Source organism: Solanum pennellii, chromosome 1 (genome assembly GCF_001406875.1).
Source record: "Solanum pennellii chromosome 1, SPENNV200".
Lineage (NCBI taxonomy): Eukaryota > Viridiplantae > Streptophyta > Magnoliopsida > Solanales > Solanaceae > Solanum > Solanum pennellii.
The window spans coordinates 63,274,570-63,281,291 of NC_028637.1; the positions used below are offsets into that span (position 1 = coordinate 63,274,570).

The following is a 6,722-nucleotide window of genomic DNA, read 5'->3' on the forward strand; positions in this document are numbered from 1 at the left end:
CTTAACTTTAAGTCTATGTATATTTAGCCAAAGTCTTTCCAAAAGTAAGTAACTAAAGAGGGGTTTATAAAACAAGTTTCTTAAAAAATCTATGTTAACAAATACACAAAAGTAAAGATTGAGTTTCTATCAAGTTGAGAGACTAACTAGGGTATATGTGTTCCCCGTAGATTTGTAACGCCGTATTCCTAGCAATAGAAATTTTTCCCTAGTGTTTTGCTTGTAAAGTGGTAAGTCATGTATCTCTAAATACTTGGTCCGGCATCAAGAGAACTTGACCATGTACCTTGGTTTGGCTACATGTGTAGAAGCTACTAATCCTTACCTTTACTTCATATTAGACATCACAATCGATGTTTGGCTTAGTTATTACCTCGCACCAATCAACACTAGCCTATTAGATAGTATCACACTAAATTTATGTCTATAATTTTTTCTTATTAACTACCTCTTTGGTCCGGCAAGTTGCAACAAGGTTATCTCTAACTCGTGCACTCGTTAAAAAGACTTCTAAATGAAAGAATTATCAATACTTGCGAGAACCTATTTAAGAATTGCTAATTAGATAGGTTTACTTTGTTAGTTACCCATGGTGCCCATAATCCTAGTTGTGGATTTAGTTACCCATGCAAGAAATATCACAATTCATAGTTTTTAATAAAGAAATCATGAACTTACTCAACAATAAGAAGAAATCCAGAAATTTAACTTGAAATTGCAAGTAAAACCTTCAAATTAAACCCATAAAATAATTGATTGCTAAAGTTTGCAAAACCAATCTCCAAACACAAACTAGAATAATAATGATATTGTCTAACCCCCAAAACAAGGTTTTAATCCCTTATTTATGGAAAACGTCATCCTGAAGAAAAAGGAATAGAAATAAGGAAAGTTATTTCCATAAACGCGGCTTTAATCGACGATCTCACTAACGGACCATCGAAGGAACCACGGTCCGTCGACTGCCTCTGTCGGTTCATACTTAGAATAATTTTTTCTTCTCAGGGCAGCACCATCTTGGAATCAAACGACAGACCAACAGTAAGGTCCGTCGATCCATCTTAGCCCCGTCGGTGCTCCTCCGCCTTCCCTTATTTAGAATCTTGAAAAGTCATGTACTGGATCCTTCTCTAAACTAATCGACGCTTCACCAGTACGGTCCTTCCATCAATCAGCGGGTCATCATTTCAGCTCGTGGTTCCACACTTGATCAGATTTCCCTGATCTTCTCCCTTAGCTTGAACTGCCCATCGACGGTCACCACCTATGGACCGTCGATGGCCTTCGTAGGTCTCGATCTGTACTATTTTCCAGCTGCCTTATGTGTTTCAACTTGGACATCTTTCCTGCAAAATAAGACACAAACTTGTTAATGCTACTTAAAAAGGATCTAGACACACACAACTCATAAGCAAAATGTATTCAAAGCACCGTGAAACCACGGTCTATCAATAAGTGTTGCCAACTAGGTAGGATACACTACAAAAAAAATATACCTATATTGGCGAAGAAAGTCACCACAAAATCCTAGAATATCTTCACTAAAGATATTAACTGATTTTTAATATTAAGTTTCGATTTTGTGGTTTTCTACAATTTTGTAAAATTCACAAATGATATCGATTAAGGAGGAGTCTGAAGACACTATATGTTTTATTTTTTTCTCATATGTAAATGCACAAAATGTACAATGATGCATTATGTAATAGGAGATTTTAATCAAGAAGTATTTTTTATAATTTTCTTAATAATACTTGATTTTTTTTAATATTGATAGTTCATATTATTTATTTTAGAAAATTAGGTTGCAACGAAAATTAATCATCCATTATTTGTTGAAAAAAATAGGCTTTACTAGTGAATGGTTTTTGCAGCCTTAGTCATCACTAAAATCACTCATAACCTTTAATGGCAATAATTTTGAGAATTCGTGCCGACTTTTGTCTCCGCTAAAAGTCTAGTTCTTTTGTAGTGAATCATAACAAGCATTGTCACGTCACTAAAAACTTGGATACTTAACTCTTGAGGGTATTTTTGATCTCTTAGATAACGGTGGAATATTTTAAATCCCAAAATGCAATGGAGGATATAAGTGGTCTAGTTCGCATACTTCGAAGGTATTTTGATCATTTCCGTATTTTTATTAGAATAGCTTAGAGATAGTAACTTATACGTTCATTATAAATTTCTTACGGAAATTTTAATAATTTTCACTCCATCTTATATAATTGGTATCATGGTTTCTAATCATTGATGGTCAAACGGGCCTAATTATAGCCCTCATTTGGTTTTTAATTTTAATCTTAGGTGAATAAACATATAAGGGGTCGTTTGGTGCAAAGATTAAAAACGCATATATTAGTAAAGCATGAATTAGTCATGTAGGGATTAGTAGTACAAGGATAAGTAATGCAGTGTTTATTTTTATCAAGTGTTTAGTTCACTGTTTTCCACCTCAAATGGTATTTGGATTAGAACTCTATAAAAACCTTTTTTTCAATTATACCCTTGAATTATTATGTAACTAGGTCAAGGTAAATAATTGCCCAATAATGTTAATTTTTTATGGCCTGCTAACTAGCTATGAAAAGAACAATGTTGTTGTCATGTTTTCTATTTTTTCACTTGAATTATTTAAGGATGAATTTCATAATAAACCATCTAGTTTTAAAATTGGAAATATTGTCAACAATGATAAATTGAATAAACCATCTATATACATATACACATTCAATTAAAATTACAAACAACATGTAGTGATATATTTGTCTTTTAGTCATTAAATGATAAAAAAAAACTCACGAAGTTGTACACATTTGTATTGGATTTATTAAGTAACAAATAACCCTCTTTATTTTTAAGTTAATTTATTTAAATAAATTTACTAGTACAAATATAAAAAATAAAATCAAGAAAATTAACAAAATAATATAAATGATTTGAGGGATATTTTTATATTTGCATAGACTTATCTCATGATATTATATCCTATGTATTATAACTAATACCTCCTATTAGTAATACATTCGATAATATCATGTAGGATGTATAGCTAATTCATTTATTAGTTATATATAGGCTCAAATGTCTACCAAACATAGTACTAAGGGCCTGTATTGCCATGCGATATAGAATCATGATATGATATCACAATACAGAATTATGAGATGAAGTTAATTATTTTGTTTGTACATGTGTTAAGAAACTTTTGTGTTGTATATTTTCTTTTAAAAATAAGAATCTAATAAATTGTAAAACTATTCAAATGGCCCCAGTTATTTATTCAATCTTATCAAATAAATAAAAATTTATAAAATTCCATATATAATAAAGTATTACAAAGTTGTTTGTTCTCCACCTAATTAATTATTTCATCTAACTTTTATTAATCAAATATTAATTCAATAAGAAAATAATTGAATTTAAACTATAGTGTACTAGTCTTTAATATAATCCTCCCACATAGTACGGACAATCTTCTCACGTTGAAAGTGCATTTCTCAATCATTTGACCGAGAAGACAGACTAACATTGTTATTTTGAATGATTTAATGGTCAATTTCATTCGCATCTATATTTTCATGCTCATAGACCATAAATATTTTATCACCTCTTTGGTATTATCGCGTAAATATGTAACAGTGTACAAATTATTACAATATTCACTTGTCTGTCAAAAGCATATGGTTCATGCCTTGTTTCACTTGTGTGCAATTGCACATTTCCAGTGCATTAATTTCTTGCTAAAATCAAACATATTGGAAGTAGTGATTATCAAACTTACATCACCAGTTTTGTCATTTTTCGTGTAAAATTTCTTTAAACATTTTCATAGCCAAAAGAGAAGCTTTTTAATATGAAAAATCAAAAATGTATTACTCCCTTGTATTTATATTCACCAAATTGAAAGTAAGGATAAATTATAAAAAACAATGATGTGAGTATTAATTTTATCTGCATATGAGTTAAATGTTTCATAAATATAATATTGAGTTGTTTTAACAAAATATAAACTTGTGGGTCAACTTTTATATTTAAAAATCTTAAATCATGATATGGAATTCCCAGATTTTTGGAAAATATGGTATTCCATCCTATGATATGAAGTCGTGAGAATAAGGGCCCGTTTGGATGGGCTTAATAAAAGCAGCTTTAAAAAAGTACTTTTGAAAGTGCTGAAACTTATTTTTAAAATAAGCAGTTATGCGTTTGGATAAAAGTGCTGAAGTTGCTATGCCAAACGTGAAAAGGGAAAAATGGAAGAAAGAGATGTTAGGGTTATGTGGGTAATTTGGAGATTGTATAAAAATATTAAGGGCAAAAAGAAAAAAATGTGGTCAACTTAAAACAACTTATAAGCTAAAAAAAAAAAAAGCACCCCTACCCCAGCTTTTAACTTTTGGCTTAAAATAAGTTTTTTTTAACTTAAAATAAGTTATTTTGAGTATTGCCAAACAGCTAAATAAGTCAAAAATCAGCTTTTAAGTCAGTTTGACCAGCTTTTAAGCTGAGCCAAACAGGCTCTAAATCAACATGAAATCTCATGTCCAAACGCTGATTCGATCTGATGATTCGATATGGTGATATGGTATGGCATGGCCAAACACCTACTAAATAATACCATAGATAATGCATACCAGACAATCCTAAATGTACAATCAGAACTCGCAAACTATGCAAAGGCTCTTTGAAGACTTTTCCAAAAGTTGTTAACAAAAAACAAAACTAATTCTGAACGCCCTTATGAGGTAGTGATGAGTTAAACTACTCGTGTTGGCATTAATTGAAGAGTGTACTACAGAAACGGGACTCACTTATTAGTGACTTGCCAGACTCACTTCTGCTTCAGATTCTATCCCTTTTGCGGACAGAGGCAATCACAACATGCATTCTCTCTAAGATGTTGCAGTTTCTCTGGACTTCACTTGATACTTTCATTTTTTCGAAGAAACAGTGGATTCCGATCATTTGTTGAATATATATAGTCTCATTCTGCTTCCAAAATCACAAAATTTGAAATCTACTGTAGTCGCATGTATAACTACAAGTCTCAGACCAACCACTGGCTTACTTTTGCTGTTAATAAAAATGTGCAAATCCTCCTTATATAATGCCTCTAGATTTCTTCACTTGTTCTTCTTTGATAACATTGCATCTTGTAAAAAGTTCCTTGGTTAGCCTGGAAGACTCTCAAGACTATCAAATCGGAGGAAATGGTTGTAGGGGATGCCGAAATTAAGAATTTACTCTCAGGCTGTCCCGCGTTAGTAAATATTGTATTTAATAGGGTTAGGTTTTTAGTCGTTTGGAAATTGGAAGGTCATTGGGTAAATTATGCTGGTAAAAGTGATCACTCGTTTGAAATTTGTGCCCCGTATCTTCAGTATCTGGAGCTTTCACATGATTTCAAGTTTAGTCTCGTTGATGTATCCTCTCTGGTTGATGCTAAGAGAACTTTGGACGGTACATTTATCAAAAATCTCGAGGATGATTATGAGCAATATTCTGATGAAGAGGAGGACATTTGCAATGACTATCATCAAGATTTTAACACCCTCGTCCAAGATTACCTTCAAAAGCTAAGTCGGGCAAACAAATTAACATTCGGAACTTTGTTCACTCAGGTTTGTGATGTTTTCAGTTAGTGCCCTGCATAGCCAAACAGGGATGCTTTTGCTTAGTTGTACATAACTTGGTGTTGTCAAGTTATTATAACTACATGATCTTTCTCAAAAGAACTACAGCCCCTTGTTTTCTTGGATTGAATTTTAGCCGACAGTTTCAGAATGTAAACATTATACAATGGAGAACCCTTACACAAATTTCACCAACCCATCTGAACAAATTACAGAAGCTTGTACCTTTCTGCTATCCTTTGTCAGCTTTGGAAGTGTGATATTTCCCAACCAAAAGAGTGTTGAGATTGTCATATCTTCTGGGATGTGCGTGAAGCAGCATCTCAAATGGGAATATATCAGGAAGCTTTTAAAACTTTCAAACATTTTACTAAAGAAAGCAGTGGTTTTGAAGAAGTCCGTTGTAGTTTCAAAAAGACGAAGGTGTAAGATTTTTAGAATCAAGTGTGTGTGTCCCAATTTTATTGCTATTTGCTAGTAATGAGGTCCTCTGCTAAGTTTGTGATTACCTTTCAAGAGTGAGCATTCTATAACGAGACTACTAGTATTTTTGTCTCGACATACAAGAAATTTTCCCTTATATTAAATTTTTGATCAACTTCATGCAATCTCTAATCTTAAACTTCTCTGTGTTTTTAATTGTTGTTATCTTGAAACTTACTTTTATGGTATATCAAATGGTATAGTATCTTGGTTTCTCATGAAATTTTGGTTTGTTACATTTTAGATGTTGTGCATGAGCAATGCGAGTTTCTTTTATGCTGTAACACTTGTTTTCCTTAATGTAATATGATGAGTAGATTTGCAAACACATTTTTATAAAATTTTCCCTCATTAAATGGTTCTTCCTTGGTTTGTCAATAGCATCAAACTTTGATTGTAAAATGGTTCTCTCTTAGGCTCTTTACTTGGAAGAAAGGGTCTGCATAGTGTTTGTCTACCTCAAATAATTCTGACAGCCTGTTATTGAGGCTTACAATGCTGTTGAATTTTTTTAGTTGAAGTTTAGGTCATTATTAGGCCAAATCTTTTACCAGTTTTTATCCTCCAGTTAATGCGTTCTGCAAGAAAATTCAGAGCAAGTCA

General features: G+C 32.2%; 1 pseudogene; it reads left to right on the forward strand.

Moving 5' to 3' along the window:
• Positions 1-4,567: 4,567 nt before the first annotated feature.
• LOC107021980 lies at positions 4,568-5,645 on the forward strand (annotated as a pseudogene).
• Positions 5,646-6,722: the final 1,077 nt, after the last annotated feature.